The following is a 15,406-nucleotide window of genomic DNA, read 5'->3' as shown; positions in this document are numbered from 1 at the left end:
GCTCGGTTTAATCTTCAAATTATGTTTTCTTCCATGTAAATTGTACAATGTCTTGCTATAATTAGATAATAGAAAGGCTAAATAAAAAAAAAGACATGCAGCATCTGTTGAAATCCACGACAGGGTATTTGTGATTGCACTAATCACCGCTATTATTGTACAGACCAAGCCTCATCTGTCTCACTGGGAATCCCATCTGCATAACTCTGCTTCTATCAATTACTTTTAATCAAAGAACTAAATGTCAGTATGCCGATTAAAAAATTTCAGAGGAGGAAAATAGCTCATCTACAGCCCCTAGTGGCGTAAGTGGCACAATTGTGACGATGACCTTTGGATTTGATATAATCTTCCACTTTTATTCCATACCACCTTTTAGGTCTATTTTTTGTAAGTATATCCCACTTTTACAATACTGTGTTGTTCAAGCCAAATCCAGCACATACATTGTAATACATTCTGATTTTGCTCATTCTACTTTGAAAGTTGAGTCAGATAAACATGAAAAAAAATTCAACATTTGCTGTTTGATAGACCTGGTTTAGCTGTTTTACCGCTAGAGGCTAAAAACACTCGTTCAAGGCAAACGCCCTGCATCAATTAATCATTGCGCAATCCGCCAGCAGCAGCCCATCGACAGACGGACGCAGAGGGGAGGACACAGACTGGGTTGGGGCTTGTAGGCGTGCATCGGCTACCGGGACAAAGCCCACAGCCGCACTGTGTGAAAGTAACTGCGGGCGGGGCCATTTAGGATGCTCACAGTGTCGAAGCAAATCCCATTCTATCAGGGATCTGACCGTGCGCGAAGGTTCACAGCTGGTTACAAAGGGACTTATATATCTATATTTTTAGTATTTGTGGATCATTACTCTACAGGCTGCACCATATTGGTCAACGTTGGCTATAAATTTCCTCACCGTGCGGACAGACAACGGGTCAAGACAAAGTCACTTGTGAGGCGGAAAGAGGGCAACGACTCCTGGGAGAGATCTCTCTGGATAACCTTGTGGCGGAATCTAATCTATTAAGCGCCACCGGGAGGTTATCATTTAGCCAAAGGTGTTGAAAAAGCTGCAGATGACAGGACTCTGCTGTTGGGACAGCCATGCACTTGGATTTGGAAGCGAGGAGCCGCAATAGGGCCACCCAAAGGTGACAAACAAACACGCGACTGTCTTTAGGAAGGAATTGATCTTCAAGCTTTCCCGTTGTCATTGCTTTGTCATTGCCTATTAACCAAGTGGTGGTTGCCAGGGATAATACGCAATTGGATATTTGCCTTTAAACGGGCAATTGGAAGAAGGGGGCGCGGGGAGCTCATGCGGAGAGCAAATGCTGTCCGCGAACACACCGGTGCGCCGATTTAGCGGCGCGTTTTCCGTTTATAAACCGTGTCCCAGTGGAGCTCGAGAGGACGCTGGGTTTTTGTGGGCTGCACCTCATTTATCTAAACTCGACTGATCCCCGGCTTCACGTGGCGCCCGACAACCCCAAAAGTAAGCGTCGTGCAGTGAAGAGCGAGAGCACGAAAATAGAAAAAGTGGACATTGACTGTTTTTGTATCCAAAGAATGCTTCTGATCGGGAGTGGGATTATTTCACGCAATTTTAGCTGAGAGGAATTGTGCGCTTTATTTAAGAGTGGAGATAACTGGAGAGATAACCTTCACCACCAGCGAGGAGGCGAGGGAGACGCAAAGGTACAGTATATAATGTCTCCCATTCTACTTTCAATCATCTGATTATTGCGCAATTTCCCCACTCTCCATCAGAGTAATGCACACAGAGGATGTGAGGGAACCAGAGGAGACGCGATGGGGAGATAATGGCGCTAGGATTCTCTACTACATAGCCGAGATGAGATGATATCCAATTTGTAGACTGGAGCCATATGGGGCAACGGAAAGAGGTTGGAAGTAAGACGAAATGTGGTTGAAGGGATGGAATAGTGCTGCATTTATAATTTTTTTACTGAGAGTTTAGCAAAGCGCGCATCATAGTAGAATCCTAGTTAGCATGTCTGCCTCGTGCTTCTTGAGTTCTGGGTTTGAATCCTGGCTTTGGTCTTGGTGGAGTTTATATGTTCTGTCTCGGGGTTTCTGCAGGTGATTGCAGCTTCTTCACACTTTTCAAAAACATATATGTTAGGTTAATTTAAGGCTACAAATTTTCTATACAAGTGCGAATCATTGTATTCCAATATGTTGCCTGCGAGTGACTTGTCAAGGGTGGACTCCACCCATCATTCAAAGTCATGTCTGCAATAAAGCTTTATGTGGCTAAGCAGTATAACAACTAGATGGATGGCGTTTTGTAGAGAGAGGTTTAAATGTAAGGATATATAGTATGCGTATTGCTGAGGGCATAATTAAACAAGTTAAAAGGGCAAAGTGCCCAAGAGGACAAGAGCCAGGCTGTGCAGAGCAAAGAGGAGACCCGAGTTGACTTAAAATGAGTCGTAAGGGGAAGAGGGCAGATGGAATACAGAGAAGCACAAGGGAGCGGAGATGGTCCAGGTGATAGGGGAGATGTGTTTATGGGCAGGGATGGGAGGGCATAATGGTAGCAGAGAGGGAGGACTGCTGGAAAGGTGAGTGGCGAAAACGAGGGAACATGGTAGTGGATAATCATAAAATGGAATAGCGGGTGGTGGCTGGGGGCTTAATGGTGGAGGCAGCCAAAAAGACACAGGAGAGTAACATCATCAACTGGCAAGTATTGCAGCTTGCATTAAAAGCCCGAGCAGCAGAGTGCTATAGGGGGCAACTATACAAAACAATGCTGTGCTGTAGCTACTCTTTGATATTATCTAATGGTCTGCTGGGTAATGGCTCTTGCTGCACCGCAAAGAAACGGACAGAGAATATAGGAAACCACATAAAGCTGAAGTGAGAGCAGCACACAGTCAACAATATACATTGCAGTGTCAGCGCGTCAATTTTGCTTTACCTGCTCGATTTGCTTGTACTTAAATGGCTCTATTTGCATTTCCATGGGGATGAAACATGTTATATGATGACACAGAATTAGCGTTGATGTAAATAAAGCATTTCATCCCATTCTTTTTTTATTTTAACACTTGACTCGCTACTGTTTTTTGTGCATGTGTGCTTGACCCAAGGCTAGACAAGTGACTCTGTCCAAAACATGTGCCATGGCATTTAGTTTTCTCAACAGCTGAGCCTATCCCAGAAGGCATTTTGGTGCAACTGTAAAAATGGCATAAAGTGTGAGCCCAGCCATTTGTGTAGTGTCTAGTAAATTGAACATAGAATTTGGGAAGAGAGCTATGAGTAGTATAGTGCTTCACCTGGCGGACTTCCGCGCAGCCGGTATGGCAACCAGTCCCACTCAGTGGGCCTGTTTTAGTTTCCTGGTGATTGACTGGCAACCTGTCCAGTGTGCAGTCACCCTGACTCGTCTGTTGAGATAGGCTCCAGCTTTCACGCAACCATGACCAGACTAGCCCAACTTAAATGATTGCTGGGGACCACAATTTTTCATCAGCTATACCAGGACTTCCTAACTAGACGTATGACAAAAATACAAGAATGATTCCCCTGGCCTGTTGACTGAGCTTGACTTTCATGCTTCTAGGAACCATTCTAGTGTCGGAGCTCAGGAGTGAAGGAGCAAGAATCTGCTTCACGTTCCAATTGTGTGATGTTCAATGAGTTAAGATGCTGGATGAGATTATTTTAATTGACATGACTTAATAACAGTAACCCAGTTTAAGTGTTTTTTCATTTGTTTAATCACAACAGATTTAATACTAGATGGGCTTTGCAAAAACGTACCTGCTGTCAATGTGTTGTTAGTGTAATTAATTCTAATTCATGATTTTTTTTTCTTTTACCATCAACTTTTAAGAAATTCTTCTGTACTTGGCTTATTGTAAAATCCATCCGTGTCTGACAATGTCATATTTAATAAGGACGTCTAAGATAGGAATACATTCTAAACAGGTTATGTATGATTAATTGCTCCATGGAGAAGTGAAGCCTGTTCTCACCAGAATTTGTGTGAAAAGAAAAAATCGTTGTGAATAGGGTAAAAGTCACACTGTAAAAATCTTCTTTTCCGACCTACATTAATTGCTCAAGTTGAAGGCGAGGTGATTTTATTCATCAGGGGGAGTTACATAAAAGTAAAGAAATGGAGGCATCGGAGCGAAAAACGCAGCACCAAGTTGCGCGAAAATAGCTTGGTTCTAACACAATTTGAATCTTGCAACGATTTCATTGTAAATTTGCGTTTCATCTTGCTCTGTATTTAACAGGAATTACAGTACACTAGTAAATCCAGTGAGTTTACAAGAAGAGGCAAACTGCTGTTTTATATTTTTAGGAAAGCCATGTCGCGTACACTCGCTGAGTGTCTGCAGGACCAATATCATGCAGGCATTGCTGCCTGCAGTGATGTTTCTATTTCAACACATTTGAAATGAATAATAAAAAAAAAAATGGCCGGGGATGGAAGTAATGTAGCTGCAGTGGAAGTAAACATTTGCAAGATGGTGGAAGGCCGTGATGATGATGATGAGAATTTGACTTTATTAAAAAACCGAGGTCAGATCATAGAAAATTTGGTGCTGGGTGAGCTGAAGATGATACTGAGAGAAAGAAAAGGAATGTGAGGGAAGAAAACATAAGGTCAAATAAGATTTTCAGTTTTTGAATCCATAATGAAACACACAGAAGTAGAAAAAATTCTGAAAAGCAAGTCTAATCAAGAAGGGAGTGTAAGAAGAAAAGACTGGCAAGCTAAAGAAAAAAGAATAAAGACCGTGACTGTTTTAAGCTTTGGTACGGTAAATCCAGATGATGTTATCTCAATGGTCTCAACTAAGCGCCACGATGTCCACTATAGTAGGGGTTTAAATGTCGACACCGATATGCGCAAGTGTGTGCGTGTGTCTACACGCACGCTATGACAGATGCTGGCTCATTGGCACATCTCCAGCTCGCCAAGGAAGAGCGAGTGAGAGATGGAGCTGAGTGTGAAGAGAAAAAAAAAGAAAGGTGGAGAGAGGACTGATGCCAAGAGAGACAGAGAGCACAAGGGAGTGAGCGGTGTGCTGAATGCCAAGCAGCATGCTCGTAGAAAGGTGCTGTGTTGTGCCGATATATCACTGCTCAGCCTAAGCACTGCATCCTGTAAGTTACCAAAATGCATCTCTGGGGATGACAGTTTGATACCCTCATTTTTTTGGAGCCTCTTAGCAGAAAGAGAAATAGCTGATTTTAGGATGCACCTTCGTAAAGGTAAAACATTTTTGACACAAACTTGAGCTGGTGGGTATGTAAATAAGTGGGCTGATGTTCTCCAGCCATAAATATCAGGCTCTGTGCAAGGTTTCTGCAACATTTTTAATAGTACCACAGAGATTAAAGTGCTATTTTTCCAAAGCCAAGTAATACATTTGTCTCTTGCTGTACCGCTACTGTATATTGGGGTTAAAAACTGATATCTGTTCATATAATCTATGAACAAGAGAATAAAATACTCATGCAACTCATGTCAAGTTTAATGCCAAGAGAGCACAAGCAAATGGGACCACAACTCTGGTTATATTATTACCAGTTATAGTGTATAATTACTGATGCCCACTACTGAAGGCGCCTGCAGTAAAAGATTTAATTGCGGCAGCAGGAGAAGCAATAGATTTAAAAGCCACTGTGGACCAAAACGTTAATACAACATGCTGAAGATAGAAAGGCACTGGACCCTTTAATGGTTCAGGGACATGACTCAGTTTGATTCTGTGTTGCAGTTGCACCATGCTGTGGGTCTAGTTTGATATTTTGTTTTTGTTCTTGGTTGGACCAATCATTCCCCTAAACTTATTGCCAGACGGAATTAATGCCCAGCTTGAAACTGCGCTAACCTGGGTAAAGTAATTTTATTTTTTCTCAGTCAGTGCGTATGTCTGCATTCGAGGGATTGGAGACACTCTTCCCGGATGCCATTCCACAGATACTATATCGAGCAGGTGTTCGAGCAGGAGCAGCGTCAATGAATCAACCCGTTGTTCACGATGCTAATCCATATAAAACACAATTAATATATATTCTTACTCTTCAAGCATAATTAATCAGAATCAGAATAACAGCAGGCATGTGTGGCTCTACGGCTTATTCCAAAAATAACACTTAATCCGGCCGCTTCAAGCTTGTGCTATTCTACATTGTACGTCTTACTTTTGACAAGGGATGACATTGCGCTCACTAGGCGGGATCAACCAATGGAAAAAGAGTAACGGCCATGGTATCACTAGCATTTACATCAAACGACTGAAAAATAAAGTCACTGAAGTCAAGAAAAGCGGACTGCATTTCTGTTGTTGCTGTTACATTTGATGACACTGAAAAGTACTTGGCAGGACAGCAGCTGCAGTTTTTTTTCCTGATTCTGTCTGTGCTTAACAAACTAGAACACTTGGTAGACAAGGTTTAGAGACTGCTGTTTTTGAATATGTGTGACTTGTCTCTCCAGTGGATAGTTTTGTCTCCATTCCATCTGTAACCACCGTGGTCTGTGGTGACATAGCAGACCTGACAAGCAAAAGCCAGATAGCAAGTGGAGATGGATTGAAAAGGAGTGTGTGCTCACCCGTCTATCTCTCCTCATCAATTACCAGTGTCAGAAAGAAACAGTGCCGCATAATGCATGGATGGATGCTCCCTCCGCTCTTTTCCTCCCCTTCTCAATCAGTTCACTCATTCATTTTTCTCTACTTGGGCACTCTACTCTTTCTCCTCTCTTTCCCAAGTCTCTTCTCTGTAGGTTGTCTTTATACTTTTTCCTCTGTGACTGTTTTTATCATCTTCTGAGTCTCTTCCCCGTGGTTGATGGCATGCGCATTTATGTTCGCATAAACTTTTAAATGAAAGTCTGCATGCATGCTCTTGATCAACCCAGACGGTTTAATGAGCGGGGCGCTGTGAGTTATCATGTTGCGCCTCATCTGTCTATTGTCTCACTGGTTCAAGTTCTTGCAATTTGTACTGTCACAGTGGCATTTTCTATTTGGGGGAAAAAAACAGTCGCTGATGATGGTGTGCCTTTGTGTAATTATGATAGCAGGAGCCAAAAGCGGTTTGATCGGTGTTGACAGCCTCTTTTCAGCCACTGCTGGAGTAAAATGCAAAAGCTCAGATTCAGTCCCAAATCGCAACTGAATTTTTGTAGAGCTGTAAATGGTACTTCACCTTAGTGAATTGGTGAATTGTCAATTGGTAGAAAATTGAGCTGGTGTACTGTTTTCATATCAAAAGTGTGAATTCTCACTTTAAAGTCAGAATTCTGAGAAAAAAATACAGAATCCTGTCACCTCCCCCCTTTTTTTTTTCACCGGCCCTAATCCTCTTCAGTAAACAAGTTATTTCCTGGGAAAATTGAAAAGGGAATTTTGTCCCAAATTCCAATTGACCAAATTTTTGCCCATTATCGGTTGGGATAGGCTCCAGATCACCTGGGACCCCAATATGGCCAAGCCCATTCCGAGCGTTAATGCACATAATGGAGATGCTATAATAATGAAGTGAGCCAACTGCACACGCAGCAAGCTTTTATCCCTTCCACTCCATTTCCAATGCACATTTAATGTTGTGCATATTTATTCTGACCCGCATCTTAATGTATTGGTGTTTTGCCATCACACTGCAAAATATTGTGGAAATTATGTGTCTGTGGGCCTGTTTTACTAAAGGTCTAAAAGTGCAAAAAACAAGCACACACTTGATTGCGTACACAAATCTGGAAGCTGATCCACTAACTGACCACGCCCACAATTGCATCTGCCCAAGGGGGAAAAAAGGCCACAAATTCATTTCGAACCTTTCTACCTGAATGTGCAAAATACTGGGAGGAGTAGATGCAAATTTCCATGTACATTCTCATTTTTCCACGGGGTAGGCGTGTCAGGAATTTGGACAGGAGAATCCATGCAGATGAAAAGTGTGCAAATTTAGTAACATTACAACGGACTTGTGTGCAAACAGGAAAAGATGGGCTGTATTCTATTCATTTATTATATCAAACTAAATTGAATGAATGAAGCAGCAAAGCAGAACCTATATGACCCACGTGGGACTTATGCAGGTTGTCTCAGTAATGCAAGCCTGATCAGCTATGCTTCAGTCTGATTACATTAAGTGCCGAGAAGACGTAATGGGCCTCATTCACTAAAGGTCTGCTTGTGCAAAATCAGCCGTGAACTTGATTGGTGACGCAGAAAGATATGGAAGTTGACTTCTAGCTGGATGCACCCATGCTCAGTGTAGATCACATGTAACGTATCAATCTACACCACATGCACTCTGTTAAGAGTGGACATGCAATTTAGTCCCTATTATTCTGAGTCTTTTTAAATCAGGCCCTTTGTGTGCAAGCCTGCGAACTAACCGACTTGCCGACAATCAACTAACGGGCAATCAAAACAACTTTGTACTTTTGCGGTTGGCATTCATTTAGTAGTAATAAGGTTTCAAAGCCAGAGGGTTGTGGTAACCTCACTCATTGTCATTGTGGAAGTCTTTGATTAAAAGTTGGGTATCTGGTGCAGTCTCCAGCAATGTGACATCTACCATGTGATTGTGTCGACGTGTGTTTGGTCATGCTTTATACCTTCTGGGGAGCCCCCTATAGAATTGGATGCCATGTGCGTTGTCCTTTTATGTACATTGTGCATGCAGTATGTGCACACAGCTGTGTAAGTAGGCTTCAAAGAACAATCTATTACGGTAAATCTCAGTTGGATTTTTCTAGAATTTTTAATCTCATTTTTGCATTGCATGGCAGACAGATGTGCATGGTTTGAATATATTTATTTGCATTGACTGCTACTCACGCCATGATCTTAATCTATGGATAAAAAATGCAAAATGCTTTTTTTTTTGTTTTTTTTCAATTGAGGCCTTGAATATTATGTTAATAATACAATTGAAAAAAATAATTCATGGACTTGTAAACTTTAAGATGTATAACTTGGCTATGATTATAATTATGACATCCATATTTGTACAATTTGTTTATCTTGTAAACATAGTTTTTGTTGTCTTCTCATTTCTCTATGGATGTACAACATTGGATTTTTGGCACTGGACATTGTCATATCGACGGTTCTGTCATTGTGCCACGCTACTTAGCCTCCTCTCATGGGACGAAAAAATAATGGTGCCATTGTACCGCTCAGAAAAGCTTGTCAGTATGTAATATCCGAATTTATTATGTTTTAACTTAGCTCACAACATAAGTGACCAGTCAAATGTAATAGCTGGACATGATCGACCAACTATTTCTTAATTAGTTTTCTCTCACACATTAACATCTGAGAGCATTTTAGTGTCTAATATAACACATGCGATTTGAATGTGGGAGGAAATTAAAGTGTCCAATTTTAGCTCTGAGCTGAGACCTTCAACTCAGAAGCTCTTTGCAGTGGGGGAGAAATGCTAACGTGCCCCACTGTGCTGCCAAATTGCATTTTTAGCAGGTCATAATCTCAGAATCATTTTGCAAAAAAAGCCCTAAAAGAACAAAAGAATTCAGCTCAAAGATTACAAAAATCACCCAAAACTATTTGATATAATGAATAAAGCTGATTTCTTAAATGTTTTTTTTTTTTTTTTTTAGGTAAAATTCATTGAAAAAAAACGCTACTACACATCTACTATGGCAGGTATAGAGCTATTTTACAAAAATAGAATGTAGGTTAAAATCCTTTTGACTATAGATGTCTGGCACATGTCAGTGCACACACTTGTGCTCAACGTATTCTTTGTTTCTGTCAAGTTCCACTCAAATATGCGAGGTTTCTTCACATGCAAACTCGGGAAAAAAAAAAAAAACACCCCTAATTTTCAGGCATGCGTGCAGCTCTTGATGCATATTAGATGATGGTTTGATTGACAGCTGCAAAGGTCTGTGTCTGCGAGAGAGACAAGGCAGGAATCAGTATGGCAACAGCCCGATATTGCTTCGTGCTTGAAGTACCACTTCTTCCTTTGCTCATAAATTTCACACCTTGCAAGCATATTTTTAGGACCGCATTTAGAATCCAATAAAATTCAATCAACTCATCCAGAGCATTTGATCCGCTTAGTCTTGTTGAGCTCATTTAAAACATTTTGTTTGTTCACAGGTTAAGTTGTATTAATTAATGCATTTAGCTTTTTAAACCAAAGTCAGAGTGATTTTGTGCAGTTAAGCGGCCCCTTTTGATCTAATTTGAGTTCAATTGCGTAATTTGTTTGCACAATCTAAATTAAGTTCGACTGCTTAAGTTGTTTATGATGAGTGCTGAAGTCATATCGTAAACATTATCCACCTGTATATGTGGCAGCTATATTGTTTATCCAGTTTATGGCACTGGGGCTGTTATCCCTCATCAATATCAATAAAGTGAGACATTGTTATCACATACTATGAATAGAAATACACACCTAAGCTTAATTGTTGACACCCTTCAAAAAACACAATGGTCACTAAAATCTCTTCTGCAATGCTCACTGAAGCGACATATTTCGGGTTCTTCTACAAAATGTTCAGACAGACTTAAAACAGGTCCTGTTTATAGCTGTGTGTTTTGCGTATTTATGGCATCAGAGGACCCATGACCTGTGACTGGATTGTAATTTTGTTACACATGGTAAGTAAAGGGGACGTCGCTGATGTTTGCAGAGGCAAGTATGAATGATAGTACGAATCGTTCTCTATGTGCCTTGTGATTCACTGGTAACCAGTTCAGGGTGAAGTCTGTCTTCAGCCCAAAGTCAACTGGGATAGGCTCCAGCGCCTCTCAATCCCGACGAGGATAAGAAGTATAAAAATGGATGGATAGATATTGTAGAAGTATACAGTAGCTATTCCTCAGAGTATATATTGGAAGAGAATGTTGACAAGAAATCTCATCTGAGCTGTGATGAGTAACACCCTGGATTGAGGCGGTATGAGGTCAGACATCTGGCAGGGGACTTCCACTCAGTTTGCTACATTTCTGATTGCACATGAAGATGCCTCTTTAGAGCTTGGGAAGTGTTCTCCACTGATGTGTTAACTACCCAATAAATCAGTTTATAGTCAAGTACAAATTACTCTCCCAAGCCAAAGGTCAAAAGTGAGAAGCTTGGAAGACTGCCATTAAAAACTAACATTTGTAAGATAAACTTTAATGGGTGATTTGTGTCCGATTTTTGGCACACTTTACACACACGTTTTTTGACAGGGGTTTAAAAGCATCCACCGTGCTTAGTGTGCTCGTGGGATGGCACTACAGGTAAATTGGGTCCAGTATTTACAGCCTTGACGCAGGCAGTGTATGTGTTGGTATACGTGTGACAACTAAAGATGTTGAAGTCTTTCTCCCAGCTGCCAAGTCATTGAGCTGCCAGCTGTTACAAGCGGCCATCAGATAATAATACTGTAACAAAAATGGAAGATGTTCAATCCTTCCCTTTGTCGATAAAATTGCTGCTGGGTCCACTCCTCACCAGTCACTGTGCAGGTTAAGATGATAATAATATAATGGGCTCCCCCCCAAAGAGAGTGAGTCATGAACTAAGAACATTATATAAGAAATAATTAGGTCACATCATGCAAGGATAAAGTGACATTTTGTTCTTTGTCCAGCTTTGTAACGAGACAGATGCCGTTTGAGCTTACTTCTCATTTAATTCACACGGTCAGGCTCTCGCTTACCGGTGGAAGCGTGTGCAACGCGATACCATTTTTTTCCCAGCAGTAAGATGCAATTGTTTTACACAAATTAGATATTTAGCACCATGAATGTAGATGATTATATATATTTGGTTGATGTTTTGAAACGAGTCAGAATGAAGACACATATACAGTATGTGTGAATATAAAAAAATATTTTTCTATGATAAATGGATCCTCATGAGCCAGAAGAGTCATGCTTGTTTTCTCAGCTTGTATTGATGGATACAAGGTAAAACTTATTGCAATGGTTTTAGAAAGTAGCTACATTTTTTTGTTGCCATTGTTTTGCCATTTTTATGCAACTTGCAAAGCACCTCTTGGGGTTGCAACCAAATTTCGTTCTAATGTAAATTAAAATGACAATATAGACTATTCTGATTTGATTCTGAAACATAGGACATTGTATAAGGCCAACTTTATTCTATTTAATCAATTATGTCAGTTTCTAATGTCTTTATGGTTAATTTGATGTTTTAATTAGCTGCAAGTCCTAATGTTCACAATCTTAATACATACATTCTTAAAAGTAAAATGTGTTTGAAAAAGAATATGATTTTGAAGTGGTGCACAAAGTAAAAAGAAAAGCACAAACTTGTTTCTTCCTCCAATGAATCCTTAAGAAACAGTTTAGACATTTTCTTGGAAGTGGTCATACACTATGAATTGTTTAACAAGAGCTTTTTTTACACCACCGACTTGTTTGTTTTCACTTATATCACCTATGGAGTAGACAGGCAATTTTCAATTTCTCACATCACATAGTTGCTTCATTCCTATTATTATCAAAGGTATATGATGTGTGAGAATCTGTATGAACCCTTTGATGGCGCGTTTAGTTCGTGTGGAATTCCAAGATCTAAGTAAGTAATATTGCAGTTACAAGGTGGAAATATGACACATTTGTTTCATTGTTGTTTCAAGATAATTGGCATAACAGGCGAGTAACCGTTGTGAACCCCAAGCTACTGCTGTAGAATCATGTGTCATAAATATGTGTTTATCTTTTCTGTGGTTGTTGCAAGTCTGTTTTTATGCAAATGTTCTTGTTTGTTTGTCTGTTTACAGTATTAAGTCAAAAATTATACAGGGAATCCATCGAAATGGAAAGTTGTTATTATTTTTAATTACTAGAGCGGACTGTCAATTTCATTATGATGAGCACTCCTCTGTAACTTCTGGTATAATATATGATTATTCCCCAAAATAATATATATGAGAGTGGATATGTATGAACAATTATGTATTTGTAATTGCACTTAAACTTGGATTAAGGTGGTACCACGACAGTGTACCATATTTGTAAAGAAATGTATAGAATTTGAGCCAGTCATTTTATTGACACATTTTTAGACAAAATGTGGGAATGTGTATTTAATTTGAAAGGCTTGATTTTGTTGCTATATATACTGTAGGTTGACTGCAATTAGGAATCAAAATATCCATCTTTTGTGTTTTCCTTAAGTAATTTTACACTAATTGCATACATTCATACATTACATATCGCATACATTTAATAGTCCATTATTAAATATTATTACAAGCCTATTCCTGAGCAAAGCAAGCAGAATAAATGGTTTCTTTTTTTTTTTTTTTTAGTGTTGGAGGATTTCATTTATGTGTAGAAATCGGCTCATTTAAACGTTTGTCTGGTGTAGTAGTAACAGCTACATATGTAGAGTTTTTAAAAGTCTGTAGAAATTTAAATGAACGGGACTGCAGTATTGCACGACTAAATCATGCTGCCCATACAGCTAAATATTTCATGGCTTGAGTCAGGCCGGGCTGGACTATAAAAATGGGCCTGGTCTTTTTCACCGGGACAAGCCAATGTGCTAATTCTTGGCCCCCTTGCACATATGCATGCATGCACACTCATTGAAATATGCAACATTTAGATCTAGATGGAGATCATAGCCATCCTTTTATTTCAGATGTCATGATGATGTATCTGAAATGCATGAAGCATTTCTTCATGATGGTATTAGACAGTAGTTGAGTAGTTTTGCTATCTAAATTGATTTAATATTTGCAACATAGACATATACACAACACATCCATATGACATTTCCTGACATTGTCACATGAATATAGTCAACATTATACATGGGTTGATATTTATTGCAGGGCTTGCTGGTGACAGCTGGCTTGCTTTATTCTTCTATTGATGTTGTTTGTGACAAAATAAAGCTGCAGCTATATCCTAAAATATGGACATGTACATACTGTAGGCACATATGGGGGAGAGCTCTCTATGCTCTCAATAGCCAGCTGCCCTCAGTTTGCGTCCACTTTAGATGAGTTGCTGGAGCAAAGTGCAGCTATACAAAGCTACTGTTAAATGCTTAGATGTTTGCCAATGTTTGGAAGATGCATTTAGTTTTAGTATCTCGCATGAATAAGTTACACCAAACTATCTATCCCTTGAGTGAAAACCCACTGCTGAAAATACCAGTTTTTAATAATGAATCGTTCACGATCAAAAAAAATGTGATAGGAGACTGACACAATGTCGATAAAATGCTTTGGAGTGCAGGCTTCTCTGTGAAAAACATTGGACAATGCTTTAGGGATTCTTTGTAAATTGTGTTCAACATTCTTTTTACATTTTTATCAAACACAAAAGCGATAAAATCACCCACACCATCTGGTGTGTGGAAACGTCTAGTTTATATAGTCATAAGTTTTCAGATCAAACAACTAAAGCCCTAAAAGTGGGACTGAAATCATCCAATTGTTGACCCTCCGTTAAGTCATTTTTGAAAGTGTTAAATTGTTACACAAAGCTCTTGTACCATGACTCTAAAATTGAATTCATCTTATTCCTTTTTTGTCTCTCATGAGGAATACTGTAGATAAATCTTTTTGCTGCCATCTACACTGTTGCGGGACCGATGACACTAATGTTAGGGGTGTAAGTTAATTAAAAACGTGCATGCTTATCTGATAACATTTATGCCACCTACTCGTGTATACTTTCTATTTTTGTGTTTCTGCTGTTTTACCAATGTTTCCATGCAGACATCATTTATCAGTGGCTAATTATATTGAAGAGTTGTTAATTTCATAAAGGCAGCTGAGACAGAAAGGGGTTCTGTAACCTTAATTAGAATGTGCTGCTTTCGTCATCATTTGTAGGTGAAATGTCGCTGATCACTTGGATTGATGTGCAACCCAGAGCTAAATCAAATGTTTATTATCTGATTTGGTGTATAGCTTCGATTTACTCTAGTGCTCGTCATAACACTGGATTAGTACTATAGATTATTTATAAATTCTCTCTATTCAGTGGAACTGATTTTTGGACAATTGTGACTTGCAGCAATTGAGGAAATGGATAGCCCTATCCAGTAAAACCTCAATTTAACAGACTAGTAATTGGGGTAAGGGGCATTCAACTGTTAATTTGAAGCATTTCTTTCACGGCCTAAAAAGAGCAAATTAAATCCAAAATGATTGCTTTATACTTTGTGGCCTAAATATGCCTGGTAGAGTAAATCATTGTAAATAAATACATATAAGAAAACTGACTCAACTGAAAATAATATATAATCACAGAGAGTGTAAACAGTTATGGGTTACTATAATGAAATTGTACAGAAAGTAAATCTTAGTGCACGTCTGGTTGATGTTTAGTTGGTTCTTACGGCATTACTCCTGGTTATGATTTTTTTTCTCCGGAGAAG

At 39.5% G+C, this 15,406-nt stretch overlaps 1 protein-coding gene across 8 annotated transcripts in view; it reads left to right on the top strand.

Annotated features, from left to right (window-relative positions):
- Positions 1 to 742: 742 nt before the first annotated feature.
- Positions 743 to 15,406, top strand: part of LOC148394952 (leucine-rich repeat and fibronectin type III domain-containing protein 1-like protein) — a 108,371-nt gene continuing 93,707 nt past the window's right edge. For 6 of the 8 annotated variants that reach the window (XM_088380950.1, XM_088380956.1, XM_088380953.1 and 3 more), the window contains exon 1: positions 743 to 1,702. The gene's annotated coding sequence lies outside the window, so the exon portion shown is untranslated. Of the gene's footprint in view, positions 1,703 to 1,774; positions 1,912 to 15,406 lie in introns of all 8 variants that reach the window. The other 2 variants (XM_088380949.1, XM_088380951.1) reach the window with 2 other exon arrangements.

The sequence above is a fragment of the Syngnathus floridae genome, chromosome 7 (assembly GCF_059516105.1).
Source record: "Syngnathus floridae isolate MCC-2025c chromosome 7, RoL_Sflo_1.0, whole genome shotgun sequence".
Taxonomy (NCBI): domain Eukaryota; kingdom Metazoa; phylum Chordata; class Actinopteri; order Syngnathiformes; family Syngnathidae; genus Syngnathus; species Syngnathus floridae.
This window is presented reverse-complemented; position numbering and strand designations above follow the sequence as displayed.